This window comes from Pristiophorus japonicus, unplaced genomic scaffold (genome assembly GCF_044704955.1).
Source record: "Pristiophorus japonicus isolate sPriJap1 unplaced genomic scaffold, sPriJap1.hap1 HAP1_SCAFFOLD_494, whole genome shotgun sequence".
In the NCBI taxonomy this organism is placed as follows: Eukaryota; Metazoa; Chordata; class Chondrichthyes; family Pristiophoridae; genus Pristiophorus; species Pristiophorus japonicus.
In genome coordinates, this window is record NW_027254400.1 from 278,385 (window position 1) to 301,477 (window position 23,093).

Here is a 23,093-nt window from a genome sequence, read left to right on the forward strand (position 1 = left end):
GCTCCACCGAGATCGACGGAACAAGAAGACGTACCAGAGGGGGAAGCCACAGTTCGACAGAAGAAGGCGCTGAGACTGAGAACCACGTACCCCTCACGGGGTACGACCTCCAGGGCAGTGACTTCCCACGGCTGAGCTGAGCGATCGAGAGCGACTGTGTGTGTGCTGGTGAACATGGTCGCGGGTGTCCCAAGCCAGTAACCAGAGGTGGCCCAGGTGAGGTGTAACGGCTCAGGGTTCTTTCTCAGAAGTGAAGCTTTTTCGGGGCGATTCTGGGGAGGGAGCTTTGTTTGGTTGAGCCAGGGGAAGGGGCTTGTGTGATGAGGTAATTCGTTGTTCAGGGTGGAGTTCGAATCCACCGTAGCAACAAGGGAATGACTGCATGGGACCGGTCCTCAGTTCCGTACTGTGTGTATGTTGTTTGTAACCTGGATATTAATCTCCACACAGACAGTGATTGCGTTTAGTAGTGCATGTTTTACCCAGTGTATGTTAGACCTAATAAATATCAGTAACGGTGTTTCACCGAGGCTTTCCTGTCTGTAACTCATTCCATTTACACTCTGAATAATAATCCCCGGGTACAGAACTTTCGTAAGGTGAGGGCGGTTAGAAACATCCGTCTAGCAATTGGGCCAGGATCAAAACCATTCACACCAGGGAGAAGGGGGGAATCTGAAAAGGAAGGGAGAAGAGAGAGAGAGAGAGAGGAGGGGAGGGAGGGAAGGGGAAGGGGAGAGAGAGGGAAGATAGAGGAGGAAGAAGAGAGAGGAGAAGGAGTGAGAGAATGAAAGTAGAGAGGGAAGGGGAGAGAGGGGAAGTAGAGAGCGAGAGAGGGGAAGGGGAGAGAGAGAGTGGGGAAGGAGAGGGAAAGAGAGGGGAAGGGAAAAGGGAAAGTTGGGAATGTGAAAGAGCGGGAGGGGAAGGGGAGAGATAGAGAGGGGAAGGAGTGGGAAAGAGAGGGGAAGGGGAAAGAGAGAGTGGAAGGAGTGAGAGAGAGGGGGAAGGGAAAAGAGCGGTTGGTGAAGGGGAGAGAGAGGCAGAAGGGAGAAATCTGAAAAGAAATGGAAAAGAGAGAGAGAGGAGGGAGGGGAGGGAGGGGACAAAAGAGAGGGAGGAAGGAGAGGGAAGCGCAGAGTGAAAAGCGGAGAGAGGGGGAAGGAGAGACAGTGAGGGGAGAGGGTTAGAGAGGGGAATGAGTGAGTGTAATGTCTGTAAGCTTGTAATGTTTGTAGCTCCACACGGTGGATGTGGATATATTGTGTACTGCAACTGCAGAGTTAATAATTAAACAGAACCAGGCAGATTTCCGGAGGCTTCCGAGATCGCTGCCTGCCTTGTTAGGAGCTGTGTGTGCTGTGCACTGTGAATATATCACAGTGAGAGACGGGGAAAGCGAGATAGTGGGAAAGGGAGAGAGGTAGGAAGGAGTGAGAGAGAGTTGGAAATGGGAGACAGGGAGGAAGAGAGAGCGGAAGGGGAGAGAGAGAGGGGGAGGGGAAAGAGAGGGAGGGGACAGAGAGAGGGGGAAGGAGAGAGATAGAGAGAGAGGAAAGGAGTGAGAGAGGGGAATAGGAGAGAGCGGAAGGGGAGAGAAAGAGATGGAAGGCGAGAGAGGTAGGGGAAGGTGAGAGAGGGAGGGGAAGGGGAGAGAGAGAAGGGAAGAGGAGAGAGGGAGGAGACAGAGGAGAGAGAGAAAGGAAGGGGAGAGAGAGGGAGAATGGGAGAATCTGAAAAAAAGGGAAAAGAGAGAGGAGGGAGGGGAGGGAAGAGAGGGCAGGGGAGAGTGGGGGACGGAAGAGGGTGAGAGATGGGAATGTGAGAGACGGGAAAAGCGAGATAGCAGAAAAAAGATGTAAAACATGTCAGGCAGAGATCGAGAGAAGGTTGCGAGGGGAGCCTGTTGTTCCAGGGTCAGTCTCAGAGTTGTTAATATTTATAATTAAAGCCCTTGTTAATTGACACTGCATTGAAACACTGAGCTAATTTTGAGTAGGCAACAGTGAGATTTGAACTCACGACCCCTGGTTTATTAGACCAGTGCTCTAACCCCTGAGCTATGGAGCCACCTGCGCTGGGCTGTGGGTCATTCCCCAGTTAGTGCTGTGTGTTTGAAGAATGAGGAGGGGTCAGTGAAACGCTCAGATTGTGTCTCATCCCCCAGACTCCTGCCAGAGAGAGGGAAGAGGTGAGTGAAGGAAAGGAGTGAGAGAGAAGGAAGGGGAGAGTGAGGGGAAGGAGTGAGAAAGAGGGGAAGGAGTGAGATAAAGGAATGAGAGAGAGGGAAGGGGAGAGTGAGGGGAAGGAGTGAGAGAGAGGGAAGGGGAGAGTGAGGGGATGGAGTGAGAGAGAGGGAAGGGGAGAGTGGGGGAAGGAGTGAGAGAGAGACGGGGAAGGGGAGAGTGAGGGGAAGGAGTGAGAGAGAGGGAAGGGGAGAGTGAGGGGAAGGAGTGAGAGAGAGGGAAGGGGAGAGTGAGGGGACGGTGTGAGAGAGAGGGAAGGGGAGAGTGAGGGGAAGGAGTGAGAGAGAGAGACGGGGAAGAGGAGAGACAGAGGGAACACCAACAATAATGTATATTTATATAGCGCCTTTAACGTAGTGAAACGTCCCAAGGTGCTCCACAGGAGGATTATGGGATAAAAATTTGACACCGAACCACAAAAGTAGAAATTAGCGCAGGTGAAGAGGTCGGTTTTAAGGAATGTCTTGAAGGAGGAAAGAGAGGTAGAGAGGCGGAGAGGTTTAGGGAGGGAGTTCCAGAGCTTGGGGCCCAGGCAACAGAAGGCACGGCCACCGATGGTGGAGCGATTATAATCAGGGATGGTCAGGAGGGCAGAATTAGAGGAGTGCAAACATCTCGGGGGGTTGTGGGGCTGGAGGAGGTTACAGAGATAGTGAGGGGTGTCGGGCTGGAGGAGGTTACAGAGATAGGGAGGGGTGTAGGGGCCATGGAGGGATTTGTAAACAAGGATGAGAATTTTGAAATCGAGGCGTTGCTTAACCGGGAGCCAATGTAGGTCAGTGAGCACAGGGGGTGATGGGTGAGTGGGACTGGGTGTGAGTTAGAACACGGGACAGCGAGCACAGGGGGTGATGGGTGAGTGGGACTCGGTGCGAGTTAGAACACGGGGCAGTGAGCACAGGGGGTGATGGGTGAGTGGGACTGGGTGTGAGTTAGGACACGGGGCAGTGAGCACAGGAGGTGAGGGTGAGTGGGACTCGGTGCAAGTTAGGACACGGGGCAGTGAGCACAGGAGGTGATGGGTGAGTGGGACTCGGTGCGAGTTAGGACACTGGGCAGTGAGCACAGGGGGTGATGGGTGAGCGGGACTCGGTGTGAGTTAGGACACGGGGCAGCGAGCACAGGGGGTGATGGGTGAGCGGGACTCGGTGTGAGTTAGGACACGGGGCAGTGAGCACAGGGGGTGATGGGTGAGTGGGACTGGGTGTGAGTTAGGACACGGGGCAGTGAGCACAGGGGGTGATGGGTGAGTGGGACTGGGTGTGAGTTAGGACACGGGGCAGTGAGCACAGGGGGTGATGGGTGAGTGGGACTGGGTGTGAGTTAGGACTCGGTGCAGCCAGGTTTTGGATCACCTCTAGTTGACATTGGGTGGAATGTCGGAAGAAGTGAGAGAGAGGGGGAAGGGATGGAGTGAGAGACGGGGAAAGTGAGATAGCGGGAAAAGCTGTTGAATGAGGAAGGCAGAGAGAGATTTGGATGCAGAGAAAGTGAAAGAAGAGGGGAGCTTGTTGTTTCATGATTGGACTCAGAGCTGTGTAATATTAATAAATAAAGTCCTTTTTAATGGACTTTATGAAATTTGATACTGAGCTAATCTTGGGGAGGGCCTAGTGAGATTTAAACCCACGACCACTGGTTTACTCGACCAGTGCTCTAACCCCTGAGCTATGGAGCCATCGACCCTGGGCTGTGGGTCATTCCCCAGTTAGTGCTGTGTGTTTGAAGAATGAGGAGGGGTCAGTGAAACGCTCAGATTGTGTCTCATCCCCCAGACTCCTGCCTCCGTCTCTTCAATATTCGCCTCTCAACATCGATATATCGGGTCTTTCACGTAGTAAAACATCCCAAGGCAACTCAGTCACACTCTGTCCCAATCTCTCTGTCTCTCTCTCAGTCTCTCTGTGTCTCTGTGTATCTTTCTCAGTCTCTCTCTCTCTGTCTTTCTTTCTCACTCTCTCTCTGTCTCTCAATCATTTTGTCTCTCTGTCTCTCTCTCTCTCTCTCTCACTCACTCTCTCTCTGTTTCTCTCTCTTTTTCAGTCTCTCTCTCTGTCTCTCTATCACTTTCTCTCTGTCGCTCACTGTCTCTCGAGCCGGAAGGGGTGAGAGAGGGGGAAGGGAAAAGTCAGAAGGGAAAGGAGAGAGAGAGAGAGAGAGAGGGAGGGGAGAGATTGAGGAGTGAGTAGAGGGAGAGGAGCGGAGAGTGGGAAGGGGAGAAAGTGGGGGAAAGGAACAGGGAGAGGGAAGGAGTGAGTGAGGGGGGAAGGCGAGAGAGAGAGAGAGAGAGAGATGGAGAGAGAGGAGCGTGTCAGTAGTTGTTATTACATCGATAGTCCACTAGGTGGGGGTCTATTAGACGAAGAGAGAGGGAAGGGGAAAGTGAGGTGAAGGAGTGAGAGAGAGGGAAGGGGAGAGTGAGGGGAAGGAGTGAGAGAGAGGGAAGGGGAGAGTGAGAGGAAGGAGTGAGAGAGAGGGAAGGGGACAGTGAGAGGAAGGAGTGAGAGAGAAGGAAGGGGAGAGTGAGGGGAAGGAGTGAGAGAGAGGGAAGGGGAGAGTGAGAGGAAGGAGTGAGAGAGAGGGAAGAGGTGAGTGAAGGAAAGGAGTGAGAGAGAAGGAAAGGGAGAGTGAAGGGAAGGAGTGAGAGAGAGGGAAGGGAAGAGTGAGGGGAAGGAGTGAGAGAGAGAGAAGCAGAGAGTTGGGGAAGGAGTGAGAGAGAGGGAAGGGGAGAGTGAGGGGAAGGAGTGAGAGAGAGGGAAGGGGAGAGTGAGGGGAAGGAGTGAGAGAGAGGGAAGGGGTGAGTGAGGGGAAGGAGTGAGAGAGAGACGGGGAAGAGGAGAGACAGAGGGAACAACAACAATAATGTATATTTATATAGCGCCTTTAAGGTAGTGAAACGTCCCAAGGTGCTCCACAAGAGGATTATGGGGTAAAAATTTGACACCGAGCCACAAAAGTAGAAATTAACGCAGGTGAAGAGGTCGGTTTTAAGGAATGTCTTGAAGGAGGAAAGAGAGGTAGAGAGGCGGAGAGGTTTAGAGAGGGAGTTCCAGAGCTTGGGGCCCAGGCAACAGAAGGCCCGGCCACCGATGGTGGAACGATTATAATCAGGGATGGTCAGGAGGGCAGAATTAGAGGAGTGCAGAGATCTCGGGGGGTTGTGGGGCTGGAGGGAATTACAGAGATAGTGAGGGGTGTCGGGCTGGAGGAGGTTACAGAGATAGGGAGGGGTGTAGGGGCCATGGAGGGATTTGTAAACAAGGATGAGAATTTTGAAATCGAGGCGTTGCTTAACCGGGAGCCAATGTAGGTCAGCGAGCACAGGGGGTGATGGGTAAGTGGGACTGGGAGCGAGTTAGGACACGGGGCAGCGAGCACAGGGGGTGATGGGTGAGCGGGACTGGGTGTGAGTTAGGACACGGGGCAGCGAGCACAGGGGGTGATGGGTGAGTGGGACTGGGTGCGAGTTAGGACATGGGGCAGCCAAGTTTTGGATCACCTCTAGTTTACGATGGGTAGAATGTGGGAAGGAGTGAGAGAGAGAATCAGAGAATCATAAACATTTACAGCACGGGAGGAGGCCATTCGGCCCATCGTGTCCGTACCGGCCGACCAAGAGTTACCCAGCCTAATCCCACTTTCCAGCTCTGGGTCCGTAGCCCTGTCGGTTACGACACTTCAAGTGCACATCCAAGTACTTTTTAAATGTGGTGAGGGTTTCTGCCTCTACCACCCTTTCAGTCCGTGAGTTCCAGACCCCCACCATCCTCTGGGTGAAGACATTTCCCCTCAAATCCCCTCTAAACCTCCCCCCAATTACTTTAAATCTGTGCCCCCTGGTTATTGACCTCTCTGCTAAGGGGAAATAGGTCCTTCCTATCCACTCTATCCAGGCCCCTCATAATTTTATACACCTCAATTAAATCTCCCCTCAGCCTCCTCTGTTCCCAGGAAAACAACCCCAGCCTATCCAATCTTTCCTCATGGCTAAAGTTTTCCAGTCCCGGCAACATCCTGGTAAATCCCCTCTGCACCCTCTCCAGTGCAATCACATCCTTCCTGTAATGTGGTGACCAGAACTGCACGCAGTACTCCAGCTGTGGCCTAACCAGTGTTGTGTACAGTTCGAGCGTAACCACTGGGCGGGGGTAAGGTGTGCATTTAATAAATTTGGTGAATTTACAGAGTGCCCTCCGAGGGTCAAACCGATGTGGCCGTGGGATTCATTATTTGTGGAAAATCCCAACTGGATCATCTTGTGTCCATTGCCGCATCTTGAGCCTAAAACCAGCGAAGGCAGGAACTGGGAAATGTCATGATATCACAGGAAGGATGTGATTGCACTGGAGAGGGTGCAGAGGAGATTTACCAGGATGTTGGCGGGACTGGAGAATTTTAGCCACGAGGGAAGATTGGATCGGCTGGGGTTGTTTTCTTTGGAACAGAGGAGGCTGAGGGGAGACCTCCATTCCTTCACCCAGAGGGTGGTGGGGGTCTGGAACTCACGGCCTGAAAGGGTGGTAGAGGCAGAAACCCTCACCACATTTAAAAGGTACTTGGATGTGCACTTGAAGTGCCGTAAGCTACAGGGCTACGCACCGAGAGCTGGAAAGTGGGATCAGGCTGGGATCATATCATCATCATAGGCAGTCCCTCGGAATCGAGGAAGACTTGCTCCCACTCGAAACATGAGTCCTGAGGTGACCGAAATGGTCTCCTTCCGTGCTGTAAGTTTCTATGAGTCGATGATATATCGGTGTCTCTGAGACTGGATGTGGAAAAGGTGGGATACAGACTGGGGGTGGGAAGTGAAAGTGCTGTGGGCAGATTGTAAAGTGCGGAGTGAGTGGTTCCTGTTGATGGTGTCGGCCTGTCGCCGATTGACGGTCAATTCAGTAACAGAAGCCAAAATTGAATAGGCCCCAGTGAGATTTGGTGCAAAGGTAAAGCGGAGGGACGCTGAGAAGTCCAGGAACCCACTGCGTTCCAATTAGTTGTTTGCAACTGTGGAACCCATGTGAGCGTTCTTTCGCGGCCAATGATGTACTATCATATGGGGTCGGGGGTACGTTAAAACAAGCCAAAGTAGCGGGTGAACACCAACCGGTCGTATATGTATCTGACAAAGTACTTGTAGCAAGTGATGTGTTACCACACGAGGTCGGGAGTGTTGTACACCGAGCCAAAGTAGCGGGCGAGCCCCAACCGGTTGTACATGTATCCTATAAGTTACCCAAGGCAGTAGCCTGCGTTCATGGGGCAAAAGAGAGGCACCAACAAGGGTCCCAATATGTGCCCGAGTCAGACAAGCTGCCCATCCCACAGTTTTGGGAGAGCAGAGGCACATAATCAAGGCTTTGTTTGGAATATGTCTAACACTGTGTGTGCTCTGTAACATGATCCGCCACGGGCCAGGCACTGAGAATGGCGCTGATGCCCTCAGTTGACCAACCTTGCCCACCCCCCCTGGGGTGGAAACGGCGCAGCCCACAGACCTGCTGGTTGTTACGGAAGTGCGAGAAAGCGATGGGTCCACCGTAAGGGCCCCCTCAGTTTAGGCCCTGGACCAGCCAGGGTCCCACATTACCGCCTGCTCACGGCGAACCGCCAGACGGGAGTGTTGCAGCTTATCCGTCGCAAAGACGTAATGCTCATCCCATCAGATTGCCCCCCACCCTGTGGGGCAAACCCTGCAACGTGTTACAAAGAAAGGCAGGGAGGCTACACACAGTCGGTGGTGCGGGAACCTCCGTACTACGTCCCAGGATCCACGGGGGACCACACGGCCTCCCGCTACCACTGAAAGTCTCAGGGCCGTATCGGCCCATCCTGGGCTCTCCAGGCCTTAGGGTCAGCGACAATAGTCCGCAGCGGGCAGCCCAGATCACCAAGCCGAGCACCACACGTGTCGCGGTAGACTCCCTACAGACCCCGGCTGTCCCGGGTTGCTACGCAGTCACCGGACAGAGTCGCTCAGGACCGAGCCTTCCGTCTGCTATCAGCAGAGAATGCACCACGATCGTACGGCCCCCCTCCACGCCACATCAGAATAAGTGACGTGGACAATATTCAGGGCCCCCAGATGGGGCCGAGAGCACTGTGTGAGACAAAGAGGGGAATGGAGTGTGTGTGTGTGTGTGATGAAAATGGAGTGTTTGGTTGTGAAACCATGTACTGAGCAAACGCAGAAAGCGTTTGGACCAGACCAGACTGCAAACTATCGATAAGCAGGCCACCATTGTGAAAGGACCTGGCCACGTCTGTCCCATCACACCAGGCACTCGGCCGGGCAGCAACGTTCCGACCAACTCACCCAGGCCAGGAATTCAAATCAGGTGATCGACCCGGGGACACAGGGCGTCATATCGCCTCAACTTGCAAATAACTGGTACATAAGCCTTTGGAGGGGGCGGGGGGGGGGAGTGATGTTATGTATGCACCGAAACCTCACCAATATGTCAGACTTGCCACTAGGGGACACACCTGTGGGAGGCCTAAGGGTCACTTGTGCACCCTGGGACAAGCAGGTACATAAGGTGATCCACCATGCTGCTTCCCCACTCTGGGGTCTCAATAAAGAGACCAAGGTCACAATAGTTTCAGCTTACGATACGGTCCCGTGGATTTATTCTGAACATAACAGTGATGGGGAGGGCAGAGAAAAATGCTGTACCTGCATGCCAACTTTCAATGACTGATGTACCATGACACCCAGGTCTTGTTGCCCCTCCTCTTTTCCTAATCTGCCGCCATTCAGATAATATTCGCCTTCATGTTTTTGCCCCCAAAGTGGATAACCTCACATTTATCCACATTATACTGCATCTGCCATGCATTTGCCCACACACCTAACCTGTCCAAGTCACCCAACACACTTTTAGTGTCCTCCCCACAGCTCACACTGCCACCCAGTTGGAGATATTACACTCAATTCCCTCATCCAAATCATTAATGTATATTGTAAATAGCTGGGGTCCCAGCACTGAGCCCTGCGGCACCCCACTAGTCACTGCCTGCCATTCTGAAAACGACCCATTTATCCCGATTCTTTGCTTCCTGTCTGCCAACCAGTTCTCTATCCACGTCAGTACATTACCCCCAATACCATGTGCTTTAATTTTGCACACCAATCTCTTGTGTGGGACCTTGTCAAAAGCCTTTTGAAAGTCCAAATACACCACATCCACTGGTTCTCCCTTGTCCACTCTACGAGTTACATCCTCAAAAAATTCGAGAAGATTTGTCTGGCATGATTTCCCTTTCATAAACCCATGCTGACTTGGATCGATCCTGTCACTGCTTTCCAAATGTGCTGCTTTTTCATGTTTAATAATTGATTCCATCATTTTCCCCACTACCGATGTCAGGCTAACTGGTCTTTAATTACCCGCTTTCTCTCTCCCTCCTTTTTTAAACAGCGGCATAACATTAGTTACCCTCCAGTCCATAGGAACTGATCCAGAGTCGATAGACTGTTGGAAAATGATCACCAATGCATCCACTATTTTGAGGGCCACTTCCTTAAGTACTCCAGGATGCAGACTATCAGGCCCTGGGGATTTATCAGCCTTCAATCCCATCAATTTCCCGAACACAAGTTCCCACCTAATACGGATATCCTTCAGTTCCCCCTTCTCACTGGACCCTCAGTCCCCTTGTACTTCCGGAAACTTATTTGTGTCTTCCTTCGTGAAGACAGAACCAAAGTATTTGTTTAACTGGTCCGCCATTTCTTTGTTCCCCATTATAAATTCACCTGATTCTGACTGCAAGGGATCTATGTTTGTCGTCACTAATCTTTTTCGAAGCTTTTGCAGTCAGTTTTTATGTTTCCTGCTCGCTTCCTCTCGTTCTCTATTTTCCCCCCTCCTGATCCTGCAAGCTTCCTCTCATACTCTATTTCCCCCCCTCCTGATTGAACCCTTTGTCCTCCTCTGCTGTATTACAAAATTCTCCCAGTCCTCAGGTTTGCTGCTTTTTCTGGCCAATTTATCTGCCTCTTTCTTGGATTTAACACTATCCTTCATTTCCCTTGTGAGCCACATTCCCCATTTTATTTTTACTCCAGACAGGGATGTGTAATTGTTGGAGTTCATCCATGTGATCTTTAAATGTTTGCCATTGTCAATCCAACATCAACCCTTTAAGGATCACTGGCCAGCCTATTCACATCTCACACCATCCTGAACTTCAAGGCCCTCATCTCTGAATTAACTCTGTCACTCTCCATCTAAATAAAGTATTTGACCCATATTTACAATTAAAGCCCTTGCTAATTTAAATACTGAGTTAATTTTGAGTAGGCCCCAGTGAGATTTGAACCCACAACCTCTGGTTTACTAGACCAGTGCTCTAACCCCTGAGCTATGGAACCACCTGCTCTGGGTTGTGGGTCATTCCCCAGTTAGTGCTGTGTGTTTGAAGAATGAGGAGGGGTCAGTGAAACGCTCAGATTGTGTCTCATCCCCCAGACTCCTGCCTCCGTCTCTTCAATATTCGCTTCTCAACATCGATATATCGGGTCTTTCACGTAGTAAAACATCCCAAGGCAACTCAGTCACACTCTGCCCCAATCTCTCTGTCTCTCTCTCTCTCTCTCTCTCTCTCTCACTGTCTCTCTCTTTCTGTGTAGAGCGGAGGAAGGGGAGAGAGGGAGAAGGGGAGAATTGTTGAGATGGAGAGGGGGAGAGTCTGATGGGAAAGGGGAGAGCGAGAGCGAGGGAAGGAGAGAAAGTCAGAAGGGAGGGGAGTGGAGACAGGTGAGGGGAGGGAGAAGTAGAGGGAAGATAGAGCGAGGAGGGGAGAAAATGAAAAGGGAGAGAGAAAGGAGTGAGCGAGAGGGGAAGGGGAGAGAGAGCAGAATTGTGAGCGAGGGGGGAAGGAGAGGGAGAGAGGGGGAAGCTGAGAGAGAGGGGGAAGAGGAGAAAGATCAGCAAGGAGAGAGCAGAAGGGGCGAGATAGGTGAAAGGATAGAGAGTGAGGGGAGAGAGGGGAAGGAGTGAGAGACAGGGAAAGAGAGATAGCGGGAGAGAGGGTAAAAAGATGCAGAACGGAATGTGATGGGGAAGGAAGAGAGAGGTTTGGAAGGGGAGAGAGAAGCCTGTTCTTCAAGGGTCGGTCTCAGAGCTGTTTAATATTTATAATTTAAGCCCTTGTTAATTGACGGTGAACTTAAATACTGAGCTCATTTTGAGTAGGCTCAAGTGAGATTTGAACTCACGACCCCTGGTTTATTTAGACCAGTGCTCTAACCCCTGAGCTATGGAGCTACCTGCTTTGAACTAGTCAGGGGAAGGAGCAAGAAAGAGATGGGAAGGGAAAAGAGAGAGTGGAAGGAGGGAGAGGGAGGGGAAGGGGAGAGAGGGGGAAGGAGTGAGAGGGAGGGGAAGGGGAGAGAGAGGGGAAGGAGTGAGAGAGAGGGGAAGGAGTGAGAGAGAGGGGAAGGAAAGAGGACAAGGCGAGGGAGGGGGAAGGGGGGAGAGGGGAATGTGTGAGCGATGGGGAAAAAAGATGAAGAATGGGTCTTGATGGGGAATAGAGAGAGATTTGGAAAGGGACAGAGAGTCGAGAAGATCCTGTTGATCCAGGGTCAGTCTCAGAGCTGTTTAATATTTATAATTTAAACCTCTTGTTAATTGATGGTGAATTTAAATGCTGAACTAATTTTGAGTAGGCCAGTGAGATTTGAACCCACGACCCCTGGTCTACAAGACCAGTGCTCTAACCCCTGAGCTATGGAGCCACCTGTAACACCAACTCCTGTTTGCATCTTACTATTGTTAACAAGGAGGTGGGGCCTGAATAATCATTCTCGGTGATTCATCCCTGAACATTGACAGAATCTTACAGCACACAAGGAGGGCCATTCGGCCCATCGTGTCTGTGTCGGCTGTGTGAGAGAGATTAGTGCTTGGAAGTTGTAAAAGGCGGGAGAGAGGGGAATGAGTGGGAGAGGGAATGGGAAGGAATCAGCCAGAGGGGAATGGGAGAGAGCGAGAGGGGGGGGGGAGAGAGATGGGAAGTCGAGAGAGGGAGGAGGCAGGGGAGAGAGAAAGGAAGGTTCGAGAGAGGGAGCAGGGGAGAATCTGAAAAGAAAGAGAGAGGAGGAGGGAGGGGAAGCGGAGTAGAATGGAGAAGGGAGGGTGATATTTGAAAGGGGAGAGACAGGCTTGAAGTTAATTGAGAGTGAATTTAAATACTGAGCTAATTTAGAGTGGGTTCCTGGGAAATTTGAACTCAAGACCTCTGGTTTACAAGACCAGTACTCTAACCCCTGAGCTATGGAGCCACCTGTGCTGGGAATGACAGGGGAAGGAGCAGGAAAGAGAGGGGAAGGGAAAAGAGAGAGTGGAAGGAGAGAGAGAGAGCGGGAAGGTATGAGAAAGAGGGGGAAGTTGAGAGAGAGAGTGGGGAAGGGGAGAATAAGGGATGGAAGGGGAGAGAGGGGAAGGGGAGAGAGAGGGGGAAGAGGAGAGAGAAAGCGGGAAGGAATGAGAAAGAGGGGGAATTTGAGAGAGAGAGTGGGGAAGGGGGGAATAAGGGATGGAAGGGGAGAGAGGGGAAGGGGAGAGAGAGGGAAGGGGTGAGAGAGAGAGTGGGGAAGGGGAGAGAGGAAGGAGGCAGGGCAGAGAGAAAGGAAGGGAAGAGAGAGTGGAAAGGGAGAGAGCGGAAGGGGAGAGAGAGGGAAGGGGAGAGAGAGGGAAGGAGTGAGAGAGAGAGTGGGGAAGGGGAGAGAGGAAGGAGGCAGGGCAGAGAGAAAGGAAGGGGAGAGAGAGGGGAAAGGGAGAGAGCGGAAGGGGGGAGAGAGAGGGAAGGGGAGAGAGAGGGAAGGAGTGAGAGAGAGAGTGGGGAAGGGGAGAGAGGAAGGAGGCAGGGCAGAGAGAAAGGAAGGGGAGAGAGAGGGGAAAGGGAGAGGTGGGAAGGGGAGAGAGAGTGAAGAGATCGCAAAGTCTCTGGTTAAAGAATGGACTCAGTCGAGAATATTGCGTGGACTTTGTAGGGTTTGTCTCTGAGGGTATTTTCCCTGTGATGGGATCTCCCTGTGCAGGTACGTGAAAACGCTGGTTTGTTAAAACTCTGGAGACCACATGGCGGCTGTCTGTGACAAAACCCAGGATGTAAAGGTTCACCCGCCAGTCCCAGCAAAAGGAAGGGGGGGGCCACTGACAAAGGGGCTCAGGAACCTGAGGCACCCGTTCACGTGAAGCCAGTGACCAGATTAGAAAGCCACTCGAACGCGAAAGCACTTCCCATCTCCAGTCTCAGACGGGAAGCTGAACAATGAACCCACAGCCTGGCCAGGTGAAGAGGAGCCAGTTTTTTCGTTTGAAGAATGAGGAGGGGTCAGTGAAACGCTCAGATTGTGTCTCATTCCCCAGACTCCTGCCTCCGTCTCTTCAATATTCACCTCTCAACATCGATATATCGGCTCTTTCACGTAGTAAAACATCCCAAGGCAACTCAGTCACACTCTGGCTCAATCTCTCTGTCTCTCTGTCTCTCTCTTTCTCACTCCCTCTGTCTCTCTATCACTTTCTCTCTGTCGCTCACTGTCTCTCGAGCCAGAAGGGGTTCGAGAGGGGGAAGGGGAAAGTCAGAAGGGAAAGGGGAGAGAGAGAGAGAGGGAGGAGAGAGATTGAGGAGTGAGTGGAGAGAGAGGAGCGGAGAGTGGAGAAGGGGAGATAGCGGGGGAAAGGGGCAGGGAGAGGGAAGGAGAGAGTGAGAGTGGGAAGGGGAGAGAGAGAGAGAGAGAGAGAGAGAAGGAGAGAGAGAGGAGCGTGTCAGTCGTTGTTATTACATCGATAGTCCACTAGGTGGGGCTCTATTAGAGGAAGAGAGAGGGAAGGGGAGAGTGAGGGGAAGGATTGAGAGAAAGGGAAGGGGAGAGTGAGGGGAAGGAGTGAGAGAGAAGGAAGGGGAGAGTGAGGGGAGGGAGTGAGAGAGAGGGAAGGGGAGAGTGAGGGGAAGGAGTGAGAGAGAGATGGGGAAGAGGAGACAGCGAGGAAGAGAGGAAGGTGGGGAAAGAGAGGGAGGGGATGGAGAGAGAGAGTGAGTGGGTAAAGAGAGCTGAATGAGTGGAAGAGAGGGAGAGGGGAGAGAGTGGGAGGGGAAGGGGAGGGGGAGACAGGGCAAAATAGAGAGTGGGGAAGGAGTGAGAGAGAGGGGGGAAGAGGAGACTAGGAGGGGCAGGGGAGAAAGAGGATGGGGAAAGAGGTGTTAAGGGGAGAGAGGGGGAAGGAATGAGAGAGAGAGGGGGAGGGCAGAGAGGGGAAGGGGAGAGAGAGGGAGCGAATCTGAAAGGAAAGGGAAAAGAGAGAGAAAGGAGGGAGGGAAAAGGGGGAAGTGAGTGAGGGAAGGGGAGAGAGAGGAGGAAGGAATGAGAGAGAGAGGGTGAGGGCAGAGAGGGAGACAACCTGAAAGGAGGGAAAAAAGTGAGGGAAGGGGTGAGAGAGAGTGGAGAAAGGGAGAGAGAGGAAGGGGAAGGGGAGAGAGAGAGTGTGGAAGGGCGGGGAGAGAGGGGAAGGAGCGGGAGAGAGAGGGGGAGGGGAAAGAGTGGGAGGGGAAGGGGATGGGGAGACAGGGAGGAAGAGAGAGAGGCAAGGGAGAGAGAGGGAGGAAGGGGAGAGAGATGTTACGGGGAGAGAGGGGGAAGGAGTGAGAGAGAGAGGGGGAGGGCAGAGAGGGGGAGAACCTGAAAGAAAAGGGAAAAGAGAGAGACGGGAGTGTAAGAGTGTGGTGGTGATCCCGGGGGTCAGGTTCACCTCTGACCTACTTGAGCGGTTCGAATCGTCCGCACTCCCTTGGGTTCTAAACTCTGGATTTATTTGGGGGTTGTGACAAAGTGCAAAGGTCACTGGTTTGGTGCAAAAGAACTTTGATTTTATTAAAGACAAGAAAATACAATGTCAAAACTTATAATCGCTCGAATAAAGAACAATACATTACACATTCAAACGGGGTGTACAGTAAAATGACACCTCCCACCTCCCCATACCTAATCCTAGCTAGGTTAGACTCCAGGGCAGGCAGGGACTATGCTTACCAATCCTTTCTGGTCAGTTAGCGGTAGTTCGCAGTTTCGGGCTTCCTTGAATTGTGTAGGTTCTGCTTGCCGTACCCCGAACGTTGGAGAAGACTTCTAGCTGCACAATCTTCAGTTGGGTTGAGTCCACTGATGCGGTAAAGCACGTTTTGGATCTATGGGGTAAGTACCCGGTTTTCTTCGTTAGAAATAGGTTCAAAGTCTCTTTAGGTAATGTTTTCACCTGTTGGTAGTCAGGACTTAGATTGTAGACTGGAAACTTTCGATTCTTCAGTATCTTCCAGTTGGAGTTTATTTGGAGTTTGTTCGATCGCGGTGGTTTTTCATTGATACCACGTTGGCTGTGGTCAGTTGTTGCTGCGATAGTGATGTTCTTCCTTCATGACTTCAGGACTTCGAGGCTGGAGAAGTTAGTTTACAACGGTCGCGTTGGTTTCTCTACCTTCTTGATGACACAAGCGTGGTCTCGGTTGTATGGCAAAATATGTCACACCCTCTGTTAAAACAGGGACCAGTTATACGGTTTGAGTGGTTCTAATCTTCGCACCAAATCAGTCCAGGATTCTTTGATTGAATTTGGCGGGCTTGACTCTTCTTTGTAATATTTTGGCGGGCTCGTTAAAAGTTAATATGTTTTGTGTGGGTTGATGTTCGATAAACTGTTTCCTGATGGAAATATTAGTTTGGTAATCGCAATGTCCTTTTGTGCTTAGTTGTTCGCATACAGGCTGGATTGGGCCTCTTGGTGATGTATATGCTGAAATGTTTTTCCAGATTCAGGTTGATGGTTGGCTATCTCTGGGTTATTTGTTGTAATGTTAATGTCTCTTGTAGAGAAGGATTCTCGAATACCCATTTCTCCAGACAAGTTATGTCAGTCCCAACACCCAGACAGTCTCAATAATCAAGTTGTCTCCTGTCAGTTCTTTAGGCCCGCACACAGCCTTGAATGTGTCTTTAAAAATTCCAAAATTCTACTCAAGTTTGTAGTTTCTTCCATAAGCACTTTAGGGTTCCAAACTTTCCAATCGATAGTCCCAAATTAAATATCCTTTTGAATGAGCCCAAACACTGTGAGGGGGTTCATCTGAATGTTGCATCCTTTCAAGGGGGAAGAGAGTGGGAGGAATGAGAGACAGGTGTCTAAATACTAAAATTAGGCTGCAGTGAGATTTGAACTCACAACCCCTGGTTGCGAAGACCAGTGCTCTAACCCCTGAGCTATGGAGCCACCTGCCCTGAGAAAGACACGGGAAGGAGCAGGAAAGAGAGGGGAAGGGAAAAGAGAGAGTGGAAGGAGGGAGAGAGTGGGGAAGGAGAAAGAGAGGGAGGGGAATGGGAGAGAGTGGGGAAGGAGTGAGAGAGATGGAAGGGGAGACTGGTCTTTGGCCAGGGACTCCCAGGTGTCGGTGGGGATGTTGCACTTTATCAGGGAGGCTTTGAGGGTGTCCCTTGTAACGTTTCCTCTGCCCACATTTGGCTCGCTTGCCGTGAAGGAGTTCCGAGTAGAGCGCTTACTTTGGGAGTCTCGTGTCTGGGACATGCGGACCGCCCAGCAGATAGCTCTTGGTCGGCTGGTGCGGACACGATGGGCCGAAATGGTCTCCTTCCCTGCTGTAAGTTTCTATGAGTCGATGATATATCGGTGTCTCTGAGACTGGATGTGGAAAAGGTGGGATACAGACTGGGGGTGGGAAGTGAAAGTACTGTGGGCAGATTATAAAGTGCGGAGTGAGTGGTTCCTGTTGATGGTGTCGGCCTGTCGCTGATTGATGGTCAATTCAGTAACAGAAGCCAAAATTGAGTAGGCCCCAGTGAGATTTGAACCCACGACCTCTGGTTTACAAGACCAGTGCTCTAACCCCTGAGCTATGGAGCCACCTGTAACACCAGCTCCTGTTTGCATCTTACTATTGTTAACAAGGAGGTGGGGCCCGAATAATCATTCTTGGTGATTCATCCCTGAACATTGACAGAATCTTACAGCACACAAGGAGGGCCATTCGGCCCATCGTGTCTGTGTCAGCTCTGTGAGAGGGATTAGTGCTTGGAAGTTGTAAAAGGAGGGAGATAGGGGAATGAGTGGGAGAGGGAATGGGAGAGAGAGGGGGAAGGAGTCAGCCAGAGGGGAATGGGAGAGAGCGGAATGGGAGAGCGTGAGAGGGGGAGGGGAGTGAGATGGGAAGTCGAGAGAGGGAGGAGGCAGGGGAGAGAGAAAGGAAGGGGAGAGAGAGGGAGCAGGGGAGAATCTGAAAAGAAAGGCAAAAGAGGGAGAGAGAGGAGGGAGGGGAGGGAGCGGAAGGAGAGAGAGGGAAGGGGAGAGAGAGAGGGGAAGGGGAGAGAGAGATGGAGAAAATGAGATCGCGGGAAAGTGAGAGAGGAGTAAAAAAAAACGTGGAACGGGTCGTGATCTGGAAAGCAGAGAGACAGGGAATGGAGCCTGTAGTTGCAGGGTCAATCTCAGAGCTGTTTAATATTTATAATTAAATCTCTAGTTAATTTAAATACTGAGTTAATCTTGAGAAGGCCCCAGTGAGATTTGAACCCACGACCACTGGTTTATTCGACCAGTGCTCTAACCCCTGAGCTATGGAACCACCTGCCCTTGGTTGTGGGTCATTCCCCAGTTAGTGCTGTGTGTTTGAAGAATGAGGAGGGGTCAGTGAAACGCTCAGATTGTGTCTCATCCCCCAGACTCCTGCCTCTGTCTCTTCAATATTCACTTCTCAACATCGATATATCGTGTCTTTCACGTAGTAAAACATCCCAAGGCAACTCAGTCACACTCTGCCTCAATCTCTCTGTCTCTCTGTCTCTCTCTGTCTCTCTGTCTCTCTCTTTCTGTCATGTATGTATGCTTGGGGTTACTAGCCACCAGGTGGGGCCACTGTAGGAGGTCTTTGGGCTGTACACACGCGTGTTCGGCCCAGGTATAAAAGGCCAGCCATCTTGTAATGTAATCACTTTGGGCCCGAATAAAGTAGAGCCAGGTGTGTACCTGTTCGGAGTTGACAGTAATCTGTCTATTGAGTTATTGCACACACAACACTTTCTCACTCTTTCTCTGTCTCTCTCACACACTCTCACTTTCTCTCTGTGTGTCTCTCGAGGGGGAAAGGGAGAGAGGAGAAGGGAGAGAAGGGGAAGGAGTGGGGAGAGAATGAAAGTCGAGAGGGAAGGGGAGAGAGCGGAAGGGGAGAGAAGGGGAAGGAGTGGGGAGAGAATGAAAGTAGAGAGGGAAGGGGAGAGAGGAGAGAGAGGGGAAAGAGGGAGAGTGAGAGGGGAAGGGGAGAGCGAGGAAAGGGAAAGAGAGAGAGAGGAAGGAGAGAGAGTGGGGAAAGGGAGAGAGGGGAAGGGGAGAGAAGGGGAAGGAGTGGGGTCAGAATGAAAGTAGAGAGGGAAGGGGAGAGAGGAGAGAGAGGGGAAAGAGGGAGAGTGAGAGGGGAAGGGGAGAGCGAGGAAAGGGAAAGAGAGCGAGGGGAAGGAGAGAGAGTGGGGAAAGGGAGAGAGGGGAAGGGGAGAGAAGGGGAAGGAGTGGGGTCAGAATGAAAGTAGAGAGGGAAGGGGAGAGAGGAGAGAGAGGGGAAAGAGGGAGAGTGAGAGGGGAAGGGGAGAGCGAGGAAAGGGAAAGAGAGCGAGGGGAAGGGGAAAGAGAGGGAGGGGAAGGAGAGAGAGGGGGGGTGAGAACAGGGAGGGGAAGAGAGAGGATAAGAAAGGGGAATGAGTGAGAGATGGGAAAAGTGGGAAAAAGATGCAGAATGGGTCATGATGGGGAAGGGAAAGAGAGATTTTTAATGTGGGAGAGAGAGTAAATCAGGACAAGAAGAGGAGAGGGGAGCTGTAATTCCAGGGTCAGTCTCAGAGCTGTTTAATATTTATAATTAAATCGCTAGTTAATTCACGGTGAATTTAAATACTGAGCTAATTTTGATTTGGCTCCAGTGTGATTTAAACTCACGACTTCTCGTTTACAAGAGCAGTGCTCTAACCCCTGAGCTATGGGGCCACCTGCTCTGGGAAAGACACGGGAAGGAGCAGGAAAGAGAGGGGAAGGGAAAAGAGAGAGTGGAAGGAGTGAGAGAGAGGGGAAGGAATGAGAGAGAGGGGAAGGAATGAGAGAGAGGGGGAAGGAATGAGAGGGAGGGAGGGGAAGGGGAGAGAGAGGGAGGGGAAGGGGAGAGAGGGGGAAGGAGTGAGAGAGAGGGGAAGGAGTGAGAGAGAGGGGAAGGAAAGAGGACAAGGCGAGGGAGGGGGAAGGGGGAAGAGGGGAATGTGTGAGCGACGGGGCAAAAAGATGTAGAACGGGTCTTGATGGGGAAGAGAGAGAGATTTGGAAAGGGACAGAGAGTCGAGAAGAGGAGAGGGGATCCTGTTGTTCCAGGGTCAGTCTCAGAGCTGTTTAATATTTATAATTTAAACCCCTTGTTAATTGATGGTGAATTTAAATGCTGAACTAATTTTGAGTAGGCCCCAGTGAGATTCGAACTCACAACCCCTGGTTTACAAGACCAGTGCTCTAACCCCTGAGCTATGGAGCCACCTGTAACACCAGCTCCTGTTTACATCTTACTATTGTTAACAAGGAGGTGGGGCCCGAATAATCATTCTCAGTGATTCATCCCTGAACATTGACAGAATCTTACAGCACACAAGGAGGGCCATTCGGCCCATCGTGTCTGTGCCGGCTCTGTGAGAGAGATTAGTGCTTGGAAGTTGTAAAAGGCGGGAGAGAGGGGAATGAGTGGGAGAGGGAATGGGAAATTCACTAAATATATTCAAAAGGGAGTTAGATGAAGTCCTTACTACTCGGGGGATCAAGGGTTATGGCGAGAAAGCAGGAAGGGGGTACTGAAGTTTCATGTTCAGCCATGAACTCATTGAATGGCGGTGCAGGCTCGAAGAGCTGAATGGCTTGCTCCTGCACCTATTTTCTATGTTTCTATGAAAGGGAGAGGGAAGGAATCAGCCAGAGGGGAATGGGAGAGAGCGAGGCGAGAGAGATGGGAAGTCGAGAGAGGGAGGAGGCAGGGGAGAGAGAAAGGAAGGTTAGAGAGAGGGAGCAGGGGAGAATCTGAAAAGAAAGAGAGAGGGGAAGCGGAATAGAATGGAGAAGGGAGTGTGATATTTGGAAGGGGAGAGACAGGCTTGAAGTTAATTGAGAGTGAATTTAAATACTGAGCTAATTTAGAGTGGGTTTCTGGGAAATTTGAACTCAGGATCTCTGGTTTACAAGACCAGTGTTCTAACCCCTGAGCTATGGTGCCACCTGTGCTAGGAGCGACAGGGGAAGGAGCAGGAAAGAGAGGGGAAGGGAAAAGAGAGAGTGGAAGGAGAGAGAGAGAGCTGGAAGGAATGAGAAAGAGGGGGAAGTTGAGAGAGAGAGTGGGGAAGGGGAGAATAAGGGATGGAAGGGGAGAGAGGGGAAGGGGAGAGAGAGGGAAGGCGTGAGAGAGAGAGTGGGGAAGGGGAGAGAGGAAGGAGGCAGGGCAGAGAGAAAGGAAGGGGAGAGAGAGGGGAAAGGGAGAGAGCGGAAGGGGAGAGAGAGGGAAGGGGAGAGAGAGGGAAGGAGTGAGAGAGAGAGTGGGGAAGGGGAGAGAGGAAGGAGGCAGGGCAGAGAGAAAGGAAGGGGAGAGAGAGGGGAAAGGGAGAGATGCGAAGGGGAGAGAGAGTGAAGAGATCGCAAAGTCTCTGGTTAAAGAATGGACTCAGTCGAGAATATTGCGTGGACTTTGTAGGGTTTGTCTCTGAGGGTATTTTCCCTGTGATGGGATCTCCCTGTGCAGGTACGTGAAAACGCTGGTTTGTTAAAACTCTGGAGACCACATGGCGGCTGGCTGTGACAAAACCCAGGATGTGAAGGTTCACCCACCAGTCCCAGCAAAAGGAAGGGGGGGGCCACTGACAAAGGGGCTCAGGAACCTGAGGCACCCGTTCACGTGAAGCCAGTGACCAGATTAGAAAGCCACTCGAACGCGAAAACACTTCCCATCTCCAGTCTCAGACGGGAAGCTGAACAATGAACCCACAGCCTGGCCAGGTGAAGAGGAGCCAGTTTTTTCATTTGAAGAATGAGGAGGGGTCAGTGAAACGCTCAGATTGTGTCTCATCCCCCAGACTCCTGCCTCCGTCTCTTCAATATTCACTTCTCAACATCGATATATCGGCTCTTTCACGTAGTAAAACATCCCAAGGCAACTCAGTCACACTCTGCCTCAATCTCTCTGTCTCTCTGTCTCTCTCTTTCTCACTCCCTCTGTCTCTCTATCACTTTCTCTCTGTCGCTCACTGTCTCTCGAACCAGAAGGGGTTCGAGAGGGGGAAGGGGAAAGTCAGAAGGGAAAGGGGAGAGAGAGAGAGAGGGAGGAGAGAGATTGAGGAGTGAGTGGAGAGAGAGGAGCGGAGAGTGGAGAAGGGGAGATAGCGGGGGAAAGGGGCAGGGAGAGGTAAGGAGAGAGTGAGAGTGGGAAGGGGAGAGAGAGAGAGAGAGAAGGAGAGAGAGAGGAGCGTGTCAGTCGTTGTTATTACATCGATAGTCCACTAGGTGGGGATCTATTAGAGGAAGAGAGAGGGAAGGGGAGAGTGAGGGGAAGGATTGAGAGAAAGGGAAGGGGAGAGTGAGGGGAAGGAGTGAGAGAGAGGGAAGGGGAGAGTGAGGGGAGGGAGTGAGAGAGAGGGAAGGGGAGAGTGAGGGGAAGAAGTGAGAGAGAGACGGGGAAGAGGAGACAGCGAGGAAGAGAGGAAGGTGGCGAAAGAGAGGGAGGGGATGGAGAGAGAGAGTGAGTGGGTAAAGAGAGCTGAATGAATGGAAGAGAGGGAGAGGGGAGAGAGTGGGAGGGGAAGGGGAGGGGGAGACAGGGCAAAATAGAGAGTGGGGAAGGAGTGAGAGAGAGGGGGGAAGAGGAGACTAGGAGGGGCAGGGGAGAGAGAGGATGGGGAAAGAGATGTTAAGGGGAGAGAGGGGGAAGGAATGAGAGAGAGAGGGGGAGGGCAGAGAGGGGAAGGGGAGAGAGAGGGAGAGAATCTGAAAGGAAAGGGAAAAGAGAGAGAAAGGAGGGAGGGAAAAGGGGGAAGTGAGTGAGGGACGGGGAGAGAGAGGAGGAAGGAATGAGAGACAGAGGGTGAGGGCAGTGAGGGAGACAACCTGAAAGGAGGGAAAAAAGTGAGGGAAGGGGTGAGAGAGAGCGGAGAAAGGGAGAGAGAGGAAGGGGAAGGGGAGAGAGAGAGTGTGGAAGGGCGGGGAGAGAGGGGAAGGAGCGGGAGAGAGAGGGGGAGGGGAAAGAGTGGGAGGGGAAGGGGATGGGGAGACAGGGAGGAAGATGGAGAGGCAAGGGAGAGAGAGGGAGGAAGGGGAGAGAGATGTTACGGGGAGAGAGCGGGAAGGAGTGAGAGAGAGAGGGGGAGGACAGAGAGGGGGAGAACCTGAAAGGAAAGGGAAAAGAGAGAGACGGGAGTGTAAGAGTGTGGTGGTGGTCCCGGGGGTCAGGTTCACCTCTGACCTACTTGAGCGGTTCGAATCGTCCCCACTCCCTTGGGTTCTAAACTCTGGATTTATTTGGGGGGGTGTGACAAAGTGCAAAGGTCACTGGTTTGGTGCAAAAGAACTTTGATTTTATTAAAGACAAGAAAATACAATGTCAAAACTTATAATCACTCTGATAAAGAACAATACATTACACATTCAAAGGGGGTGTACAGTAAAATGACACCTCCCACCTCCCCATACCTAATCCTAGCTAGGTTAGACTCCAGGGCAGGCAGGGACTAGGCTTACCAATTCTTTCTGGTCAGTTAGCGGTAGTTCACGGTTT

General features: G+C 51.7%; 6 non-coding genes across 6 annotated transcripts; all 6 read right to left on the minus strand.

Moving 5' to 3' along the window:
• Positions 1–1,994: 1,994 nt before the first annotated feature.
• trnai-aau (transfer RNA isoleucine (anticodon AAU)) lies at positions 1,995–2,067 on the minus strand. The gene has a single exon. It is a non-coding gene; the product is annotated as a tRNA-Ile (tRNA).
• An 8,477-nt stretch (positions 2,068–10,544) lies between these two features.
• Positions 10,545–10,617, minus strand: trnat-agu (transfer RNA threonine (anticodon AGU)). The gene has a single exon. It is a non-coding gene; the product is annotated as a tRNA-Thr (tRNA).
• Positions 10,618–16,443: 5,826 nt separating this feature from the next.
• On the minus strand, positions 16,444–16,516 carry trnar-ucg (transfer RNA arginine (anticodon UCG)). The gene has a single exon. It is a non-coding gene; the product is annotated as a tRNA-Arg (tRNA).
• A 575-nt stretch (positions 16,517–17,091) lies between these two features.
• trnat-ugu (transfer RNA threonine (anticodon UGU)) lies at positions 17,092–17,164 on the minus strand. Its single transcript has one exon. It is a non-coding gene; the product is annotated as a tRNA-Thr (tRNA).
• A 645-nt stretch (positions 17,165–17,809) lies between these two features.
• Positions 17,810–17,882, minus strand: trnai-aau (transfer RNA isoleucine (anticodon AAU)). Its single transcript has one exon. It is a non-coding gene; the product is annotated as a tRNA-Ile (tRNA).
• A 1,868-nt stretch (positions 17,883–19,750) lies between these two features.
• Positions 19,751–19,823, minus strand: trnat-ugu (transfer RNA threonine (anticodon UGU)). The gene has a single exon. It is a non-coding gene; the product is annotated as a tRNA-Thr (tRNA).
• Between the last annotated feature and the right edge of the window lie 3,270 nt (positions 19,824–23,093).